The sequence below is a fragment of the Apodemus sylvaticus genome, chromosome 16 (genome assembly GCF_947179515.1).
Source record: "Apodemus sylvaticus chromosome 16, mApoSyl1.1, whole genome shotgun sequence".
NCBI classification, from domain to species: Eukaryota; Metazoa; Chordata; class Mammalia; order Rodentia; family Muridae; genus Apodemus; species Apodemus sylvaticus.
The window spans coordinates 46,787,375-46,799,681 of NC_067487.1; positions in this window are offsets into that span (position 1 = coordinate 46,787,375).

Below are 12,307 nucleotides of genomic sequence, written 5' to 3' on the forward strand. Positions count from 1 at the left end.
GTGAATTAGGAATATTTTTAACTTTCTCACTCTTGAAGGCATCAGCGATGCAAAACTTTCTGCTGCTGTGAAACAAAACACTCTCTATCCCTGGGAGTTTTTCACTTCCTACTAAGTCCAACAGAAGAGTTCTTAAAGGCTTTTACCTTCCTGCTAGCCTACTATGTGTTCAAGCCTGTTAGTCAATGCTTTCAGGAGCTCGCTTCTGAAAATCTTTGCAGCTTTTAGTTTTTTCCCTTATTCCAAAGCTACTTCCATACTTCAGGGATCCGGTAACTGTGCTCTTTATCTTTTGCTTCATAGTAAATCATTCCCATACTTAGATGTTTAAAACAATCGTAAACATCGTGTTACACAATTTCTTTAAAATATTATTTTTATTACATGTATGTGAGTACACTGTAGCTATCTTCAGACACACCAGAAGAGGGCATCAGATGGCTGTGAGCCACCATGTGGTTGCTGGGAATTGAACTCAGGAACTCTGGAAGAGCAGTCAGTGCTCTTAACCACTGAGCCATCTCTCCACACCGAGTCACAATTTCTGTCCCTAGGAAATTCAACAGCGGCTGTTGTGCGCATGTGCATGGGATTCTGGCTTGAGAGCGCTCAGAAAGTTAAAGTCACAACATTATATAGGACGAGGATGTTGTAGCTAGTAGAACATGGTCGTAGCATATATGTGGCCCTGAGTTCGTACCCAGAATCAGAAAGAAAACAAACAGAAAACCCAAATGAAGCCCAGCACAGAGGTTATTAGGGCAAAGGTTGTGTGGAAGCCCCACTATGGCTGAAGATCTTCCGTGAAATAGTAATGGACTTCTCCACCGAAGCAACAGGCCAATTCAAGCCAAATCAAGTCTATAAAGGCAGGCTCATTGAGAGCCTGAGAGTCGGCTCAACGGGTGGGCTCACCAATCTCACGGGAAGAGGTCAGTGGAGTTGTACACTGGGCTAAAGCAAATGGGGTTTATAGAGCTTGGGCGAGAAGCTGGGATTATGCCCATACATAGTCAAAAACTGAGCCCCCAGGAAGGCACTTTGGGTGGGTTGCCGGAAACGCAGGAGTGATAACACTTAAGCCTGGAGTTCTCTCCAAGTGGGCGGGACTGAGGGAAGAAGTGCAGATGGGATTTTCCAGCTTGTGCAGGGGCGAGCTGGGGGCCCAGACTAATAGTTTCTTCCCTCAGCAGAAGGCCCAGCCTCCTCCCTTCAGGTCTCTGCACAAGGCTGCGTCAGCGTCCCCACAAAAATGGGACAGTCTCCCTGAGAGAGACAGCTATGGCATCTGTTACAAAGGCTTCCAGTTAGAGAGGCTCAGTCCTATCAAGTAGTGTCACTCCCTAAGCACTTGAACATATGAACCCATGGGGACCATTGTTACGCAATCCACACAGATGTGTAGTCATCACAAGTATGGCTTCAAGGACTCTCCTGTTGATATTGATGCTGGATGGACTCCCCATTTGAGACAGCTCTTACTCTGTAGCAGCTCAGGTTATCCTACAACTCACTATGTAGCCTCAGTGGTCCCAACCCCACAGCAGTCTGTTAGTCTCCCAGAGCCAGGAGTATAGGCACACACTATCAAGTCTGACTGTGCTTTTCTTGGTAGATAATGACTGTTTATCATAGATATACTATGCTGTTCCTTTCCTTTTCCATCTGAGCCTCATTTTCAAAAACAAATTCTTTCTTTTAAAAATATTCTTATTTATGGAGGTGTGTGTGTGTAAGTATGATTACATGCAGAAAAGTATGTCCAGAAAGGAGTGTTGGCTTCCCTGGAGTTGGAGTTGGACGAGTTGGGGGCCACCTGATGTGGGTGCTGGAAACGGAACTCAGCTTTCTTTTTTTTTCTTTTCTTTTTTCTTTTCTTTTCTTTTTTCTTTTTTTTTTAAGGAATAAGTAGTTTATTCTAGAGCCAAATTTTCATGATTATGGCTCATGAGTAAAAGATTTAGGATACCCCAGATTCCATGTTCAATGTAAAAGCAGTTTCATGAAGTTTTGCAGAACAATGTCATAAGTCAAGGCAAGTTTGAAATGCATTGTTGGGCACATCAGAGAGGTGGTTACAGTGAGAAGGGAGAAGATTTTCTAAGGTCTCAGATGGCATTATCTGGTGGTTCTTAGATGTTAGGTTTGTGGAATCTAGTGGTCCATCAAGAACTCTTTTCTTTCTTTCTTTCTTTCTTTCTTTCTTTCTTTCTTTCTTTCTTTCTTTCTTTCTTTCTTTCTTTCCTTCTATCTTTTTTAGTGTAGTTATTTTATTTTATTTTGTTTTTTATTTTTATTAAACTAATAACATTTATTTTAAAATATGCAACTCTATCTTTTAGGTCATCAAAATAATTTATAATAGTTAAATGCCTCTTAAATATACATGATATCTTCTGAAGCTAAAAGTAATATGCACTCAACCAGTTTTTAAAATCTAATTGGAACATTAAACATGATAGGAATAGAAAAAAATCTCTTATGAAGTCCTCTATGAAAGGAAATTGTGACAAGATCCTGATTAGACAGAAGCCATTCCATCTCCAAGTGAGAATACTTAGCATAACTGTGGCTTCATAGAATGAACTGGGTAGTGGTCCTTCTGTTTCCAATTTGTGGAATAGTTTGAAGAGTTGGTAGTTGGTCTTCTTGGAAGATCTGATAGAACTCTGCACTAAACCCATCTGGTCCTGGGCTTGTTTTGGTTGGGAGACTTTTAATGACTGCTTCTATTTCCTTAGGGGTTATGGGACTGTTTAGATGGTTTATCTGATCCTGATTAAACTTTGGTATTTGGCATCTGTCTAGAAAATTGCCCATTTCATCCAGATTTTCGAATTTTGTTGAATATAGGCTTTTATAGTAGGATCTGATGTTTTTTTTGAGTTCCCTCAGTTTCTGTTGTTATATCTCCCTTTTAATTTCTGATTTTGTTAATTTGGGTACTGTCTCTGTGCCCTCTGGTTAGTCTGGCTAAGGGTTTATCTATCTTGTTGATTTTCTCAAAGAACCAGCTCCTGGTTTTGTTGATTCTTTATATAGTTCTTTTTGTTTCTACTTGGTCAATTTTAGCCCTGATTACTTCTTGCCATCTACTATTCTTGAGTGTATTTGCTTCTTTTTGTTCTAGAGCTTTCAGGGATGCTGTTAAGCTGCTAGTGTGTGGTCTCTCCAGGTTCTTTTTGGAGACAATTACAATTATGAGTTTTCCTCTTAGCACTGCTGACCCATAAGTTTGAGTATGTTGTGCCTTCATTTTCTTTAAATTCTCAAGTCTTTAATTTCTTTCTTTATTTCTTCCTTGACTAAGTTATCATTGATTAGGGCATTGTTCACCTTCTACGCCTAGGTGGGCTTTCTGTTGTTTTTGTTGCTACAGAAGACCAGCCTTAGTCCATGGTGATCTGATAGGATGCATGGGATTATTTTAATCTTCTTGTATCTGTTGAGGCCTGTTTTGTGACTGATTATATGGTCAGTTTTGGAGAAGATGCTATGAGGTTCTGAGAAGAAGGTATATTCTTTTGTTTTAGGATGAAATGTTCTATAGATATGTGTTAAATCCATTTGGTCCGTAACTTCTGTTAGTTTCAGTGTGTCTCTGTTTCCTTTGTGTTTCCATGATGAGAATGGAGTGTTGAAGTCTCCCACTATTATTGTGTGAATTGCAATGTGTGCTTTGAGCTTTAGTAGTTTCTTTTATGAATGTGGGTGTCCTTGCATTTGGAGCATAGATGTTCAGAACTGAAAGTTCTTCTTGGCAGATTTTTCCTTTGATGAGCATGACATGTCCTTCCTTATCCTTTTTGATAACTTTTGGTTGAAATTTGCTTTTATCCCATATTAGAATGGCTACTCCAGCTTGTTTCATGGGACCATTTGCTTGGAAAAATGTTTTCCAGTCATTTACTCTAAGATAGTGTCTTTCTTTGACATTGGGGTGTGTTTTCTATATGCAGCAAATGTTGGGTCCTATTTATGTATCCAGTCTGTTATTCTGTCTTTTTATTGTGGAATTGGATCCATTGATGTTAAGAGTTATTAAGGAATAGTGATTGTTGCTTCCTGTTATTTTTGGTGCTATTTTTATGTTTGTGTGGCTGTCTTCTTTTGAGTTTGTTGAAAGATTACTTTATTGCTTTTTCTAGGGTGTAGTTTCCTTCCTTGTGTTGGTGTTTTCCATCTATTATCCTTTGTAGGTCAGCAAACGTTCTTAATGGTTGACCATACCTCCAGTCCCATCTGCTCTTTATAAAATGATCTGTTCTCTTGTTGCTTCAATACTTTACTAAGTGGCTGAAAAGTTTTCTCTTATATCTAGCTAATAAATACCTATTTTTTTCTACTAAAAATACACAACTCAAGCAAAACCAAATTCATCCTGAGCATCAGTCTCTATCCTTTTCGCTGTTTGTCTGTTTGACTCTTGGAGTGATCTAAACTTTTATTTACTTGTTTGTTTGTTTGTTTGTTTGGTTGGTTGGTTTGTTTTATAGTACAGTCCAAGCTGGTCTGGGTATCATAATTCTCCCATCTCAGAACCCCAAACCCTGAGGATTATAGGCTCATGCCATTGCACTTGACTTAATCTGAGTTTTTTAAATATATGGATGTTTTCATATTTGTGTTACAATGTTTCTTCTAGATAGAGAATTTTCAGATACATGTTTAATAATAAGTAAAGAAATAACAAATATATCTTGCTAAAATAGGTTCAAATACTAGAGCTCACCAAACAGACATCTTAGCCTCTCTGCTTCTCACACACAGAGCAAGGGAAGCTCTTAAAATAACTTATTTTAATAGCTCCAGAACTATGTTTTTATATATTTTCTTTTCCTTTCTTTTTAATGTTCCTCAGCTGAAATTGCTTTTCTTTTCTACACTATAAGATAATTATCTCAATTAGTGTGGACTCTCCTCCTTGGGTCCCGTTCACCACTTGCCTTGGGGGAATTTTCTTGGTGTTTTTCCAGACTTAATGTAGATTCTGTTGAGTATTAGTGGAGCTATGTATAAGGTATAATTAGGATGATGACTTTGTGGTCCTAATTTATCCCTTACATTTTTTGAAGAGGCTGTCAAGTATAGCTTACTTATCCTGTGACAAAAAAATGGAAAAAAAAAAAAGGAAATTTGTGAATAGTGTTAAGGTCTAGGTAAAATACTAAGGCCTAGATGGAATGTTAATGTTTCCTAGATGGGAAGTTAGGTCAGGTAACTGTTGCCTGACTAGCCTGCAATTTTGTGCTGTCACTAATAAGGATGTTGTTTCTATTGTTACTAGGAAACTTTCTCATGCCCAAGTTGATTATAAATTCTGTTATGTTCTGCGCCCTTGGAAACCAATGTCAATAGAAGTCAGTAGAACTGCTTTGTATTGTTACCCACAATAATCAGAACCAACAGCACCTCCTACACCTGTGTATAAGCATTTATGTTATTTGTTTTTATAAGCTGTCCCTGGAGTGGGCCCCAACATAAGAGACATATGCACCAACTTAAAAAACTATTTAGAATAATACTTCTGTTTTGAGTAGGGTTGAATAAAGCTTAAGCTCCTAAGACCTCCCTGGGAACTGACATCCATCCTACTTGACAGAAAGAGACGTGTACGTGGGTAACTGACATCCTGGTTGACAAGTTAGGACGTGGATGTTAGACAAGGCAAGTCCCCTGCTACAGTGGAATAACCTAAGGCTAATGCTCTCAGTATAAGTGTACAATAAAGGCCTGTTCCTAAGGAAGTACCCCAGCCCTAAATCCTGATTGATAGAATAACTTGGTATTCCAGATCTCAGGCTTAAAAAGTCCTATAGAATCTTGACTCAAGGTCACAGTCAGATCCAGAGTCTGACCTGTGGTTCTGATTGATCAGTCTTGGGTGTGGCATTCAATAAACCATTCCTATTTGACTGAGATTGGTCAGGTGATTCCAAGCCCCCTACAATTATATTCATCGATGTTGTGGATAAAAATCCAATTACCGCTCTTTCTCTATGTATTTGTGTTTCTGTATGTCTGCTCTCTCTGTCTCCCTCCACCCCCTCTTTCTCACACACACACAGGCATGAATGAGTGCACGCACATAGACACACACACACACACACACACACACACACACACACGCATGTGCACGCACAGACACCTCCTTCCTTCTTTCTCTGTACCATTCTTCTTTTCATATCTCATAAAATGCTCACTTAGTTAGCCGGGCTCTCTGTGAAGCAAATATTGAAACAGAGTTAGAGCATGAGAGATGTGCTGGGTAATGCCTATGGCAGAGAAAAGTAAGAAAGGAAACTACGTTGGAAAGAGAATACTTTATAGCAAGATGCAAATTAGAAGCCTCCTCAAGAAAAACCGACAGGATGAGGGGCTTAGCAGGTTGACCACATCAGACCATGATACATGCATGCTCTTCCTCCAGCCTTGAGCCAGCTAACCAGACCTTAATCGTTTGCCAAGTGCTGTTGGGTGGTCGGTCCCACAGCCTTCCAATCAGGATGGAAGTCTCCTGCCTTGCCCACCTGTAGCTTCCTGTAGAAGCTGCCCACTGTAGACAGTAGAAGCTGTAGACTGCCCACTGAGCTCGCTTTGCAACTCAATCCAGCTGAAACAAAGGACTGTTTTTTGGGGTTTTTTCCCCCTATATATATATACATAGCTGAACATTAAACTTTGAACCCTGATCAGAAAGAACTTTGTCTTGGGTCGTTATTTCTCTAACCCACCCATTCTCTTTCATCCCCAGCTCTCCTTCCAGGTGTACCCAGCTCTCTGCGGCCACAGTACAGCTACATACACACATAACAAAACTCAGGACCATCCAATGGGAATCAATATGACCTGTCAGAGCTGTGGAGAAAGTCTGAGGCTCCAGTACTTCTGTGATGCTTAGCTATCAGTGTGGTTTCCTGGTATATATGTGGCTTCTGCTCCAATTTGAACAGAATCTGAAGACAATGACAGGAGGTTGGAGGCTTGCTCCATTGTATATCCTCCTAATTCTACTCTCTTCTCAAAGGAAACACTGACCATTGCAGTCTGTGGGCATCAAGGCCCCTTGACGAAAGACTTGCCTGTGGGAGAGTCTATGTATACCTGGCCCGTAGTGGCTGAGTAATTCTGGCCCCAGAGAGTGTATTGGCGGTTTGCAAAACATCTCCTTGGACACCTGGTGTGCTTTAGAAGATGGAATTGGCATTTGTTCCAAAATCCATTGTCCTAATGATGATGCATAAAGTTTGAGGGTTGGAAGTCTCCAAGAAGAAAAATATAGACAGTATTTTATCTACTCTGGTACCTAGAGCTATGATAAGATGAGAGGGGGGGAAGGGGGAGGGGAGAGGAGGAGAGGGGGGAAGGGAGGAGAAGGGAGGAGAAGAGAGGAGAGGAGAGGGGAGGATAGGAGAGGAGGGGAGAGGAGGGGAGAAGAGAGGAGAGGAGAGGAGAGGAGAGGAGAGGAGAGGAGAGGAGAGGAGAGGAGAGGAGAAGAGAGATGGGGAAGGAAGAAAGAGAGAGGGGGCCTTGTATGGTTGCCTGGGTGCACACAGAGACAGAAAGTGTCCAATCCCCTGGAGCAGTAGTTACAGGCAGTTGTGAGCTGCCTTATGTGGCTACTGAGAACCAAACTCAGAACTTTTACAAGATCAATATGTGCTCTTCGCCACTGCTATCTCCCCAGCCTGAAAGAAGTCACGTTTGTAATCTGCTCCCACGGGTCAAGGTCTGAGTACAGGCCAATAGAACCTCTATGCCAGTTCTCATTGCCCTTGGGTCTTCTTCCAAGTCTCTTTAGCTTGTTTAGTGATAGGATTCGGTTCCTCGAGATCATTGGACTGAGCCTCAGCCCCTTAAGCCCCTTCTCCACAGACAGTAGTTCACTGTGGCTGTTGTTTTCTGAACTGGCAGAAGAAACTCTCTATTGCCTAAAGGGCATCCAAGTCAGCTCCCTCAGTGCGAACACTTTTTAATCTTAGAACCACCTGATTTGGGGACTGAAATTCACCCACGTACTTCAGGGTATTGTAATACATCGTGGAGGTGGCTCAGTAAAAAGCCTGCCTGCAATCATGAGGACCTGAGTGTGGCCCCTCAGTACCCACATCAGAGCCTGTAACTGTAATGCTGGCGGACTGGACAGAGTTGGATCCACAGAGCTCTCTGGCCAGCCAGCACAATGAACCAGTGAGCCACCTGTTGAACAGAGAGACCCTGTTGCAAAAGGCAAGGTGTGGAGGACAGAGAAAGACACCCAATGCTGTCCTCTGTCCTCAACATGCTCTGTGAGTAACACTCCATAGTTTCAGGGCCTTCTCACTCTCAAACAGAAGGAATCATGTGGATGTGTAGGCTGTGTACCAGGAGAGAAGTCTTGGCAACTCTTTTAGAATTCTACTTACAACAAATGGACTCGATCCAAGCACTGTAAAATCTACACATAAAACACACACACACACACACACACACACACACACACACACACACACAGAGAGAGAGAGAGAGAGAGAGAGAGAGAGAGAGAGAGAGAGAGAGAGAGAGAGAGAGAGAGAACTTTTGGAGGGGTCCTTTTTTTTTTCTGATAGCCACAGTGTCATGGTTTGAATATGTTTGGCCCAGAGAGTGGCACTGTTGGGAGGTGTGGCCTTGTTGGAACAGGTGTATCACTGTGGGTGTGGACCTAGGTCATGGTGTCCCTTCACAGCAGTAAAACTAAGACACACAATGTTCAGATCTTGCTCGGATGGGATATCCTATCCAGGTCTATAAACTTATAAGCTGAGCCCCAGGGATATGGTCACATGCTATATGCAGTAGTCCCTGAGGGCTCACCTCCTTGCTTGAGAAGTAGCTGGGATCAGGAGGAACAGATGGGCTGGGCAGAAGCCAGAGACACTGGCCACAGGCTGATGTCCGCTCATCAAGGTGTTCATTCTCCAGAGGGAAGGCTGCAGAGGACTGGTGAGTGGAAATGACCCCAGGCTGCAAAGGTCATGTGACCTTCTTAACGTCCCCCTAAAATCCACCACGAAGTAAGCTAATTCTATAACTATGTTATATCCATAAACATTCCGCTAACAAAGCAAAACAACACAAAACAAATAAAATTTTTAGTGGGAGATTAGTAAGAAGGCTTAGTGGGTAAGAGAGTTTGTCACACAAACCTGATGATCTCAGTTCTACCTCTGGAACCCACAGAACAAGGAGAGAACCAATTCCTGACCGTTGTCCTCTTACAAGCACACTGTAGCATGTGCACACAAATACATACAATTACAGTTAGAAAATGGGGATGGGGTAATAGGTCAATGAGGAGTGGTTTGTGTAGTGTTTTCTTGGGGAAGAAAAGGAAAGATTCTAAAGTTGTATACTCTTATTCCAGGGCTGTCTGAGGAAATGGCCTAGCCCTTAATGAGACCCCTATGGTCTCTTAATACTGACCCCATCAATAAGACGCTGGGCTCACAGGAGGCCATAGATTATTTCAAGTTTGCAACACTGGAGATCTCAGGCTACCTAGCAAATCTTGTTATGTCTAAAAGTGGGAGTCGAGACAGAATAGGAACCAGGGAAAGGCGTTGCCACCTGCAGCCCCTTCATATCAGAAACAAAGTTGCATGTCACAGTGTCAGCTGGATCTCACCAGCTGCTGTGTAAGGGAGTGACACACAGAAAGGGTCCGCCACTCAGGTTCCCCAGGGGTCCTGCAGATGCTGCTGGAGGTGGGGATAGATGGGTTGCCGGGCACGCCAGGGCACGGGGAACTGCTCAGCAGTTTTATTGCCCCTTTCAAGTGGCATTATGCCCATCATACTATTTTTTTTGTAATCTTACTCTCTGCACTCCAGAGCTCTTGAGATTTCATAATCACAGACACATAACACATTTGTTCGTAGGCAGGTCAAATATCTTGTATTCAAAATGCTTGGGACCAAGAATGACTTGCAACCCAGACTTGGAATATATACATATTCCAATATGCATATATATACCTTATACACATAGCCACAGAATTATTCACAGTATTTTAACCAATTTTGCATGGAATAAAGATTGGTAGCATGGAATTTTCTCCTAGCCTCATGTTGGTGCAAAAAGTTTCAGATTTGGGGGCATTTTAAATTTCATAAAGCCAATCTGGTTGGCTAACCCAGGTGCCCAGGGATTAGTTTATTCTTAAACCAAAAAGGGGCTGTGATTCCATTTCATTACCAGGATGCAAAGGTGGATTCCTCTGTGAAAGACATTTCATTTTTTTCTCTTTCATAGGGAGCAACCTGACTGTGCCCAGCATGTAAAGCTCAGTACAGAAAAACTCTCTGGGGAATTCACCTGGTAGGTTGGTTGGTTGGTTGGTTGGTTGGCTGTTGGTTGGTTGGTTGGTTGGCTGTTGGTTGGCTGTTGGTTGGTTGGTTGGTTGGCTGTTGGTTGGCTACTTGGTTGGCTGTTGGTTGGTTAATTGGTTGGCTGTTGGTTGGTTAATTGATTGTTGGTTGGTTGATTGGTTGGCTGTTGTTTGTTTGGTTGTTGATTGATTGATTGTTGGTTGGTTGGTTGATTGGTTGGTTGTTGGTTAATTGGTTGATTGTTGGTTGATTGGTTGGTTGATGGTTGGTTGTTTGGTTGTTGGTTGGTTGTTGGTTATTTGATTGGTTGGTTGTTGGTTGGTTGGCTGGTTGTTGGTTGGTTGGTTAACTATCTCTAAGGTGTGGTTAACTTATTACCACTGTGTTGAGAGCTGCCAACACCGTGCATGATAATGCATGTGTTTATGGTAGTGCATGAAGACTTATCACATGCCTTTGGTTCTCTAGATTTTGCTGCCTCTCCAAAGCCACTCTCTTCAAGTTTTATGCTCAGGGACACTGGCCACACAGAGTGCTTCAGTGAGTCCCTTGCCTGGCTTCCTTGTGGAATTGGCAAGAGATAGAATATGTGGTTAGAGGCTATATATAGTTTCTGAATCTCAGACAGAACATGGGGCCTATCTGTCTCTCCACTGGGGGGCCACAGCTCCTATTTCACTGGCCTTTCTCCAAAGTGCTCACTCTGGATTACATCAGCCACCTCCTTTGCTCAGCTTTTCTGGGCCTCAAGGTTGTAAGGGTTCCTTTTCTTACTAGCCCTGGAAGGATTGTATTCTCCAGCCCCTAAAGGCTGATAGCTTTCTGCTCTTATCATTTCTGAAAGAACCACATCATTCCTATACTCCCAAGTTATTCCTGTTACTATACATATTTTATTTTTTGGAACTTTTCTTAAATTTCCCAGTTTTAAGAGGCCATGTTTCCTGCTGGGCACCTGGCTAACATACTCTGTGATCTCCCACAATGCAGTTAGTCCTACATTCTATTTCAGCTGCAGAGACCTGGAACAGCAACACGGAATCAATGCCTTTTTGGATAATATCAAGGTGTTTTTGCAAACTTAGAGGCAGGTGAGGCTATCTCTGCCTGATTCACAGAGGGAAGGCTATGCATTGCCCCTCATGATCACATGGCTGCCTAGAATTGAAAAGCAAATTGTTGTGTGTCACCAGCGCAGGAAAACAGAAGTATGGTTTCTACTGAATGTGAGTGCCTGTACATTGTCATCAAGCCAAACCACAGTAAGTCCTGGACCACTTGTGTTTATGTTTCTAGGTTAACAGAAATCTACTCAGACAAGCTTTAGAAAAAAAAAAGATCTATGTTATTTTCCAAGACATAGTAGCAAGCTAATAACAGAGTAGGAGTTCATTCTTGGCCATTTCTTCTGTCTATAGGGAGTTCTCAATTCTAAGGCAATGCTTTTTGGAGAGTCTGAGTCCTCTAATAAGGAGTCAGGGGGACACAAAGACACCTGCTTTGCCTTGACTGTCTCATGGCATGCTGGGAAGTGTTCACTATGTGCCTCAAAAGAAGTGTAAAAAAGACCTAATGTACTGGGATTCCAGTTCCAAATTACCTAGGCAAGCTGGTTAAGAGAGGAACAATTTCTTTGGGATGGCTTCTGAGGACTCAGCCCACAGCAATATGGACCCCTGTTTTTGAGTAGTAGAGATATGTGGAGGAGGAAGCTGCTCATCCCTTGGTGGACCAGAAACAAGGAGCATAGAGGGGTAGGGGGATGATACCCCCAAGACCTATCCCTAATGACCTACTTCTTCCAAGGATGTCCCATCTTCTCATGTTTTCAGAAGCTCTCAAAACAGCACCACTAGTTTGTGACCAATGCCTTGGCGGGACATACCCAACTCTTAATCCAGATCAAACAGACAGAGCTCCTGGCATGGGAGAGGAGAAATCTCCCATCCAGAGTCCTG